Source organism: Vigna unguiculata, chromosome 10 (genome assembly GCF_037176805.1).
Source record: "Vigna unguiculata cultivar grain cowpea cultivar isolate G323 ecotype 2 chromosome 10, ASM3717680v1, whole genome shotgun sequence".
In the NCBI taxonomy this organism is placed as follows: domain Eukaryota; kingdom Viridiplantae; phylum Streptophyta; class Magnoliopsida; order Fabales; family Fabaceae; genus Vigna; species Vigna unguiculata.
Window position 1 is genome coordinate 38,594,522 of NC_140801.1, and position 11,361 is coordinate 38,605,882.

Here is an 11,361-nt window from a genome sequence, read left to right on the forward strand (position 1 = left end):
CAAACTTAACATGTTGTTGGTCTCTAGCTTAAAAGGAAGTGCTATTTTTTGTCTTCTATGTAATTCAGAGGATATTCTTTCTAAGTTAATAATCATCTTATAACTACTTTGGTTGTTCCATAACTTTTCTTCGATGTTTTGGTTGGATGTCTGTAATTTTTGGTTTTGGTATATGATTGGGATTTCACTTCCCTAAATATCATCTTCTATTCTTCTTGTTACTGAAAAAAAATTCACCCTAGACACGAGAATACATATCTGAACTTCGTATATATTCCTTTGTTAAATTGGTGGCTATCATTGTGTAATTTGTTGTTGTTTTGAATAAGGGCGCAAGTTATGGGATGGCCACCAATCTGTTCTTTAAGGAAGAATTCAATGGCTTCTAAAACCTCAACCTTTTCATTATCATCAATTCAATTTAATCGCCTTATTTATGTGTAAGTTTGCATTCAACTACTCTTTTAAGTTGGATACAAAATTGTCGACTTTTAATCAATTTAAATGATAGGACTTGTGTTGGTTAATATTTAGTACACATTTATTAGACATTTATATTTGGTACACATTTATTAGTCAAATATTTATCTTAAGTTTAGTAAGTTGAAATAGTCTGAATGGATTGATTAGTTTGACGAAAAACTGATCTTCCAAGAAGTTAGGTCCAGCCTTTGAACTGATAACTTATATATTGGCTATTAACCCACCTAACTAAGTATGAATCTGTTAGGAGAACTGAAGGAACCATTTACATTTTGCTTATAACTGGTCTATGGTCTTTATGCATTGCTGCAAAAGAATATTAGTTTATTTGGGTACACTCATTTATTGCCATTGTTTAAAAAGAAAAGCTAAAGAATAAATATATTTAAAAAAGTAAAAACATTTATATATATATATATATATATATATATATATATATATATATATATATATATATATATATATATATATATATATATATATATATTGTTGGGAAATAAAGCACTACAAATAATAATCTCTTTAAGCGGAAGCACATCCACAAATAAGAGCAGAGAAATAAATAAAAGCACATTGGAAATTTAACTTGGTTCGATACCTCAAGGCCTACATCTACAAACACTTAACAAGAAGTATTATCACTCAAGTACAATTTTTCGGACAAAAATTGCAAACCTTCATACAATTTTTTATGGACCAAAACTGTAAACCCTTCATAGTGCAATTTTTGTGATGATGAAATTAAAATATAAAATGTTGAACATTAATCGTGATGATGAAATTAGAAGCATAACAATCGAAATAAAAAAAAGTTGAATTATATGGTGCATGAGGATCTAAAATTGGATTCAACATATCCAACATATTTTGAATTTTTTAGAAAGTGGCAATAATTTGATAACCATATGAATTTTGTCTCGACAAAAATTATCTCTAATCTATTAAATCAAATACTAATGTTATACTTACAATATATGATTAAGCTATGTGAAAATTTGAATTTTATTCAAAAAGGTGTTTTAGAAAATAATATTAAAGTGTATTATATTAGACGTTGATGGTGAGGGTTTTTTATAAAGAGTGTAATATATAGTGGCATTAAGGCTAAACTTTGATGGTGGCACTAGCCATAAAAGTGGTCAGTGCAGGTTTTTATGATGGAATCAAGACTGAAGTTGAAGAAGTGTACAAACATAAAAGTGAGAAGTAGTGAGCATGAAGATTTTAAAACAAGGCAGAAACTTAAAACTGATATGATCCCATGAGAGACGGAGAAACAGATGAGAAAAATGGAAGGGGAAGTTGAAGATGAAGGAATCTCACTATTTTTAGAGTATGATGGTAAGTTGATCCATTTGGTATTGTTATGAGGTTGGGCTCTTGCACATTATTTAATGGATGTGTGGTGGTTGCTAAAGTGTGCCATAAATGCATGCATTTATTTATTGTTATTTATTCTCTGAGAGGAATTAAACCACTAAGCTTCTCTGATTTACTTGTATTTTTAGTCAAATTCTTATTTTATGTAGTTTTTTGTTATACAGTTGTTGAACGAAAATTGGCTGAAGAGGAAAGCAATTAATGATGAGGTAACTATTAACTGAATTAAATTTAAATCTTGATAATTGATTAAACTGGTTCAATATATATATTCTTGACTTTAACTTGTCTTTTTGTTGTTAATTAATTAGGATCCTGAAGAAGAGGCAAAGAAGGGCCTAAGGGGTAGAGAGGGTTGTGTTCGGTTCCTATGTCATGTATATTGCAAGTTTTGGACAACAACTTTTGGAAGGGGTTTCCATATATGGAGCTAATTTATTGTATTGGGTTAATTAGTATAAATTAATATATTTGGTAACACACTGAGTAATGAATTCATTGAGATTGTATAAGAAATGGAACTTTTGAAAGTGTGCTTATGAGCATTTAGAACGTGTTTCATTATATATATATATATATATATATATATATATATATATATATATATATATATATATATATATATATATTTAAGTTATCTACGAAAATATTCATAGGTAAGTTATCTACGAAAAGTTTTGTAGGTAAATTATTTACAAAAATTTTCGTAGGTAAGTTATCTACGAAAATTTTCGTAGATAAATTACCTACAAAATATTTCGTAGATAACTTGCGTACCGAAAAGTATCTCTTTTTCATGAATATTTTCGTAGATAATGTTCGTAGATGAAATTACATACGAATACAAGTCTCGTAAATAATGTTACCTACGAATCTATTACTTATGCAATAGCCTTCGTAGATAATACTGAATTACCTACGAAAATATATCATTATCTACGAATTCTAGGCATAGATAATGATCAAATTTCTTGTAATGTTAAATATTTTATTATTGTAATTTTCCAACTTGAATTAATTTAATTCATAAGCGGTAAAATAAGTCGTTACACATGTCTAAAAATAATGAATAACTAATTAAATTATTAAAAATAAATGCAATTTTTTGGAGCCCCAAAATTATGAGCACATAAAATAGAAAGTGTATGTTAAAAATTTTAAATTAGTAAAGTAAATTATAAAGGTATAAAAATGTGAGTTACGAAAGTATTACCAAATAAAATATAACTATTTTTTAGTAAACATTTAATTCAAATTTGAAAGTACAATAAATAGCAAAGAATTAGAACATAAAATATAAATAATTTTTAGTAAAAATTTTAATCCAAATTTTAATGTTGAACATTTTTTCGTAACTGCCTTCTGTCTTTTGGATATGGATCTTACGATAGTTCCTTCACACTTAACTTTTAAACTATCATTCATCTTAGTAATTCTTGGTACTTTTTCACTGCTATTTAATTTCACTGAAGTTTAATTTCATTTTACTTGTGTGAACAATAGTGAATAATGAAATTAAAAAAAATGATAACTTGAAAAAAAAATACAATGAAAGTAAGAAGTATCTGTAAGTGAGCCTTCAAACCAATAAATAAATGGAAAAGAAAAATCAGTGATAGTTTTATACAATTATCTTTAACAAATAAATTAAAAATTATATTAAGGGTAAAATAAAAAAAGTAAAAATATACACCAAATTTGGTGTATACTTTTATGTATCTCTTTGTCCAATGACTAGTAAAAACACATTGTTATGCGCTCGAGTCTTTACCTTTCTTTATGATTTTTTATGATATTAAAAAATTTAAAACTATTATTATTATAGATATGAAATTAAATATAAATATTTTTTATAACTTTATTGTAAATATTTTTTATTTATTTTATAGGTAGTTTTATAATTAAAAATAATAATAAAATTGATAAAAAAAGTTATTTCACTTTTTAAAAACTTGTATTTAGGGGATATTCGAAAAATAAATGTAAACATCAAAGAGAAGAATCCTTTATATACAGGTATAAATAAAATCGGCAACAAAACTAAAAAAAAAATTAAAGTAGTTGACCCATGATTTTTTTTTTGTTTTTTTTTTTAGAAAAATAATATAATTGATATTATATTTATTTACATAAATTTAAAAAATATATATTTATGTATTAAAATATTAAAAAAATATTAATAAAAATTAAAATTTTTTAAAACATTAAAATTTTATTTAATAAAAATATTTAGTACAACGTTTTTTTTTAAGAAAAAACAGTTATAATTGTAAGGCCCATTTTATCTCCTTGTTTTTTTTATAAGACTGCCCCAAAACGGTTGGGCCTAAGGGCTAGCCCAAGAAGGGGGAAAAGGAGACCCTAAGTATGTCCTCACACTTTCATTTCTCTTGCCCTCAAATTTTCACTGTCGTCAAACCCTTTCTCTCTCTCGCAACAGGAACCACTGCTAGGGTTTGATACCAGCCCTTGGACAAGACAACTCTAAGCTCCGCTCTACTCCAACCCTTTGGCTCACTCTTAGGACTGTGGTGCTCTGTGTGTGTGTGTCGGAAGTTCCCGCTAGCCCATTCCCAGGTAAGGGAAGCTAGACCTTACCATGTCTTCGGTAGAATCTGCTTGTTTTGATGAGTATATGATGTTTGAGCGGCCTGTGTGTGAATATAATCGGTCGGAAATACCTGTTGGACTGCATGGGTGTGTGTGGGTTATTGTCGCTCGAAAGAACAGTGGCGGACACTAGTTTTCTTGCCCAAGCGAGCATGCCTCGCCTAGGCGAGACTAACAGAGGCTCGCCCAAGTTTTCCTGCACGAAAGGTCGCCCAGGCGACCTGGCGTAATTTTTGAGCGAGGTACAATCTCGCTTAGGCGAGAAGGGGGATCGCCTGAGCGAGACCCCGCAGAAGGCATTGTCCCCTTGTCGTGCTCTCGCCTAGGCGAGATGGGATCCGCCTGAGCGAGAGGGTCCCCTCTCCTGAGCGAGCCCCGTTAGCTTGGGCGAGGCAGCGAACAGGTTTTTGATGTTGTTGTTGAGTGGTTCACTGATGTGTGGTTTGTTATCTGACCCAAATGCCTTACTATAAGTGTTGTATGTTTATGGTATGATTAATATGTTACATTTGAAATGGAAATGGCATGTTAGTTGATTGGGTATGAATTGAAAAGCATGAGTTGTATGAATTATTGATTTTACATGATATTTATATTATGAGAGATTCTTGATTGGTAGGTGGAACATGTTTAAAGGATGAGTAGGACATAATTCCATGACTCTTGTAGTGAGAGATCTTGGTGGCGCCTCATAGGTTGGACGTAATTCCATGGATCCTCTTAAGGGGAGTCCCTGGTGGTGCCTCGACAAAAGGACGTAATTCCACGGGGGGTCGTGGTGGTGCCTCAAGGCCAAGGCGTAATTCCACGAATGGCCACGTGGTGGTGCCTCCTGTAAGGGTATAATTCCGTGAAGGTCTCGCGGTGACGCCTCATTGCTAGGACCTAATTCCACTGCCACGTGGTGATGCCTCAATTAAGTATCCGGATAGTTTAATCGTAGGGCTTTATATGGATGGGTATTTCACATGGGATGACTGTCATGTATGATTGAATATGAATGGTGTGTTGTGAGCCTGTATGATGACTTTTCGCTAGCTTACCCTTTTGCTTGCTTGTGTGTTATGTGTGGTCTCTTCCTTTGCAATGATCATCAACCTTGTTGATGTGAGCAGGCGTGAGAACTCCTGGCAGTGGTGATGGAAATAGGGATGCTGCAGCTTGACGCATTGGACAAGTGTTGGGCCCATTACTAGCGGATTCTGTTATTTATGTTTTCTTGTACGAACAAGACGTAACATTCTTAATTGTGTTATTTTCAGTTTAGTTCTGGTTGGGCCATGTGGGGCCCTTTTTAATTGAAATCCGGGGATATTTGACATATTGTATACATTCTTACCCTAATCCCAGTACTGTCTGATTATTCATGTATGTGATGTTTTATTAATTGAGGTTATTCAGTTTTTAGGACGTTACAATAATAATAACAAAAATATAAAAAATAACAACAACAATAATAATAAAAACAATATCAATAATATTAATACATTATATATTAATATTGTTAGTAATAATAATAATTATTTTACAACTTTTAATAATATTAATAAATTTAATAATAACAATAACAATATTAATAAATTTTACTAATAATTCTAACGATAATTAATAAAAGTACGTCATAATAATAATAATATATTATATATTAGGTTTACTAATAATTCTAATTATAAAAATATTAATCATTTTACTAATAATAATATTACTAAATTTAATAATAATATATATATATATATATATATATTATATAATAGTAATAATAATAGTAATATTAATAAATATTATAATAATAATAATATCTAATAATAATAATAGTTCTAATATTATTTTTAATAAAAGTTATAATAATAATATTAGTAATAATTATAAATAATAATAAAAATTATAATAATATCAAATATAATAATATTACTTATAATTTATATTATAGTTGAAATCATAAATCATAAATAAAAAATTAAACAAAAATGCTAATATCTTCTTTTCTTAATATATAATAGACTAGTGTAAACACAAAGCATATATATATATATATATATATATATATATATATATATATGATATTATATTAATAGATAATGATATTGTAATATTACTGAGTTAATATGCAATGTAAATTTATATTGATTAAGAACAAAGAGAAATAAATGGAAAGAAGAGAAAATAACTGTTAATGAATGAATTAAATTGAATCAAACAATAATAAGGGATTAAAATGAACCAAACCAAAAAATTTGAGGACTAAATTAGTAGTTGTACTAATAATTTTATATAAAAATATGAAAACATAACTATTAGTTTTTAAAAATTAAATAAAGAATTATATTATGAAAGATAAATTAAAAATAAGTAATTATGGACAGAAAAGAAAGACTTCTTTTTATATATAATAATTATAGATATAGATATATAGTTATAGATTATGAATATTATTTTGACTTACATTAAAAAAATGCATTTTTTAAGCCAAATAAACCCAAGATAAAAAGAAACGATATATTCATGCTTTTTTTTATCAATATAAAACTGAATTATGAAAAATAATAGGTTTAATAACATAAATGTGAATATTCATAATACCAACATTTACATATAATGATGAATGCGAACCAAAATCCTATATATTCTTATAATCTATATGTATTAATTCTAAATAAAAAAAAAAACTAATATTAAACCCTATTTTTTAGTTTACATGCAATTATCTCTGGATATATGTGTGTTTCACAGAAAACATCTCCACAACGACATTGAAACCCTATTAACCCAATCTTCTTATTGCAACTCTTCATCTCTATCTCTCCTTCTCACTTGTTGCTTTAGAATTTGTGGCAGAAAGAGAAATTATGTCAACAATGGTAGAACTTTCACTCTCAGAAGTACATGATGATGATATCTCCAAATAAAAACTCTCGCCTCTCGTTTCATATTCTATACGCACAACCCTTTGATTTGGCGAGATAATCTTTATAACACTTTGAACAAAGGTTATTGCTAGCAGCATAACCATAAAAGCCAAAACCATTAGCACAAGTGATGTAACCATGTTGTTTGCTTTAAGAAAAATACTTTGAAGATATATTGATATCACCACACAAATATGAAGTCAAGAGAATGAAAAAAAGTGTGCAACAATATGGAGAAACTTGAATGGTATTTATAACTCAAGAATGGTGACAACTTTATCAATAAATCTTATCTGAATCATCATATCTTAATCAAATATAACTTTTATTAAATCAAATATTTTATTAACAACTTCATAAGATTTATTTTTTTTAATTGTTTTTAATATTTAATAAGATTCAATTTTTAATTTACTAAAAGTAGTATCTGGTATATTTAATTAAATTTAATAATTTATTATATTTAATATTTAATTCAGAAGGTTAAATATCTAATCGAAAACTGTTAATTGTTATTTTATCAACTAAGAAGTGTAGACATTTATTATGTAACTAAACATAACAAACCTTGCATAAATATAATAAAAATATTAACAATATAGAATAGATTGAAAATAAAAATTGTTCTTACACTATCGAGATAATAGTTCGTAAATGTTTTAGGACTTATAAGGAATTTCTCATTTGAAGGTAGTAGTCATCTTGTGAGTTCTCATCCTACTTAAGGTAAAAAAATGAGGATGTACTTGTAAAAGATACTTCAATTCTCAAGTTAACATAGAACTTTTCTTCAATAGCCAAATCTGCATAATTAGCAATTAATGAAAAAGTGAGTGAATTACTTGGGTCCAAATGTATTTATACTAATATTATAATGATTATTACTTGGCATCTCGTGTGGTTTTGACCTTATCGTGGGTTTGAACCAAGTTATGGGCTTTGTGGACCTGATTCTTAAAGACCCAATTGTTAGGTGATCTTATTGAGTTTTAAACTTACTTTTACTAAGTTTTGTTTATGATATGAGGCCGAATACTTTTCAGTCTGTCGGTAAGTACCCTACCACAAGATATTCTATTACCCTAGGTTTATCCTAACGGAGTAAGTATGCACTTTTTTTAGGATTTTGTAGAGAACTAACTAGCAATAGACCTCGAGGGTATGTCAAAAAGACCTTCTTGTATGACTATTTTGTTGCAGTCTTGGGATTGACTTTGCTTGAAAGGGGTTGATAGGTACTCGACCTAAAGTCCTGCTAGGGGTGATCATGGATTGGATTTTTAATGATCCAATTCACATCCATTTTGGCCAAATATGGCCACATTTGAGCAAGGGCCTGATCAGTCAAATTTTGGTCAATGTTGACTCCACTAAATTTGTTAGTCGGGACCAACTCGGCTAAATATGAACAATTTTCGATCACAACCAACTTAGTTGAATACAATCAAATTTTGTTCGGGACTTACTCGACTGAATATGGCTAAATTTGGGCTAGGACGACTCGACCAAATTTTGGTCATGGCCAACTCGATTGAATTCGACAAAATTTAGGTCAGGATTGACTCACCTAAATAAGACCAAATTTCGGTCGCGAACGACTTTGTCGATTACGACCAAATTCAGGCTAGAACCAACTCGGCCAAATTTATGTTGAGGCCAACACAATCGAATTATGACCGGAGCCAACTCGACTGAATTCGGCCGAATTTCGATCGTGGACAACTCAGTTGAATATGGCCAATTTTATATCGTGACCAACTCATTTGAATACCGCCAAATTTCATCCTATGCCGTCTCAGCCGAATACGACCAAATTTGGGCCAGGGCTGACTCAACCAATTCTCAATTATGGCCAACTCGATTGAATTTGATCGAGTTTTTACCAGAGCCAACTAGGCTAAATACTGCCAAATTTTGGTCGTGGTCGTCTCGGTCGAATACGGTCAAATTTTGTCCGGGTCGAGTTAGCCCAATGTAGTCAAATTTGGGTCGGGGTCAACTCGACCGAATACTTCCAAATTTTATCCAGAACCGGTTGGGCCAAATTTTGATCGAGACCGACTTGACTAAATTCGACCGAATTCAGCCAAATTTTGTATAGGGTCACGCCAACTCAGTCAAATACGACTAAATTTGGACTAACTTGTCTTGACCTTTAGCCTAACCTAACCAAAAATATAAAATGAAAATTTGGATTGAATATTTTGGATTATCCATTTTGAAAATCTAGATTTAGAGAATGCATATCCAATCCATAAAATATATAAAATGTAGATCAGATTGAAATCTAAATCTAATAAAATGGATTTTAAATAGATTGAATTTTTAATAAAATAGATATTAAATGGAATTGGATCAGAGAAAAAGTGAATTGGATCATGAAAATTGAATTTTTTGTCCACCCCTAAGTCTTGCTGAAGGCTAAGACCTAATCGAGTACAAAAAATAAATTAATGCTTAGAAATATATTTAAAATTAGACATAAAGTTAGTTAAATAGTATAAGTCTATATAAAATAAAGTAAATTAGAGAATACTTTAGTATTTTGATTATTTATTATATAACTTTATATGTTTTTTTATTATGATTTTCACGATTTGTTTGACATATTTAATTTGTACGATTTCACGTGTGAAAAATATAATATGTTTCTTTGATATAGGTATAAAAGTAAATAAAAAACATTGAAGGTAAATTATTGATACAACATCCTTTATATGGAAAAGGAATTCTTGAACTTGTTGAATTTATATTTAATAGTTTTGAGGAAAGAAAATTACATGTCCACGGAGAAAATGTTACAATAATCTCTATAAATTCAAAGTAGCCATATATACGAAAGCATCACCTTTGAGAAAAAAAATTATATTATATATAATCTCCACGAAGAATAACAGAGGAATATAATAAAAATGATAATAGACAAACTTCTAATTATGGGATTCATAATATGTCATATAATCTTGGAAATGCTGTTAAACAAAAATAAGAAAACAAGTTATTAGTCCACAAATAAAGTAAATGAAAAATAAAAACCAAATTTTATAATCTATTGGAGGAATATATTATGGTTGTGAAAATTTCAACTTATCATTTATTATTCAATTATTAAATATAAAATGTTTATTTAGTTTCAATGCAAACATTCAATTCATACTTTATTAACAAAACATATGCACAAGGAAATGAAGTTCCTTGATCTTATTCTGAAACTTAATAAATTATTTGTGAACTTAGACTTGATTAAACAAAACAAATGCTTGTGTAAATGATTTGATTCTTTTCGAGGTAATTATATATCAACATTATATATAACTTATTATATATAACTTGTAATTTTTCTTGATATAAAGACCTACATAACAAGTTGTCCAAAGAAAGTTGTGTTATTCTTCTTTAGCTTCAAGGTTTATAACAATTATATGTATAATCTAATATTGTCGAAGAAATGAGGTGACACAAGTATAAGACTTTTGATGAAGATGAAAAAATGAGACATCTAGTTGATTTTACTGCCTCAAAGAATTTTGATTCGAAATATCTCACTTTTTAGTGGTAGATTCATGCAATGTGTGACTAGTTGTTTTAAGTTGTTTCAACTTGTCACATTGAATGTGCATGAAAGATCCTTACTTCAAGATGTCAACATTTATTCTAGATCCTAAAGCTTTTGGAAATGTACAACCTTTGATTGATGAATTGAAAAAACTATGGGAGAACGATGTAGAAACATATGATGTGTAAATGGAAGAAACATTTATATTAAATGATCTATTTTGTGGACTATTATATGCATCTATAGGGATGGAGTACTAAAAGAAATTTTGCGTGTCCTTGGTGTAATGAGGATACATAACCCTTAAGTTTACTGATACTAGTTTGAGTAAATTTTAAGATAATTTTGACACTTATCTTGATTTGATTTTGGTAAGTTTTTGTGCAGCATAATTAAGGCTGAGCCACAAAGAGCAAACCCCTTAGG

At 29.1% G+C, this 11,361-nt stretch overlaps 1 long non-coding RNA gene across 1 annotated transcript; it reads left to right on the forward strand.

The window, feature by feature from the left end:
- Positions 1-1,616: 1,616 nt before the first annotated feature.
- Positions 1,617-2,331, forward strand: LOC146882545 (uncharacterized). Its single transcript, XR_014985258.1, has 3 exons — positions 1,617-1,824; positions 2,028-2,072; positions 2,175-2,331. It is a non-coding gene; the product is annotated as an uncharacterized LOC146882545 (long non-coding RNA).
- The last annotated feature ends 9,030 nt before the right edge of the window (positions 2,332-11,361 follow it).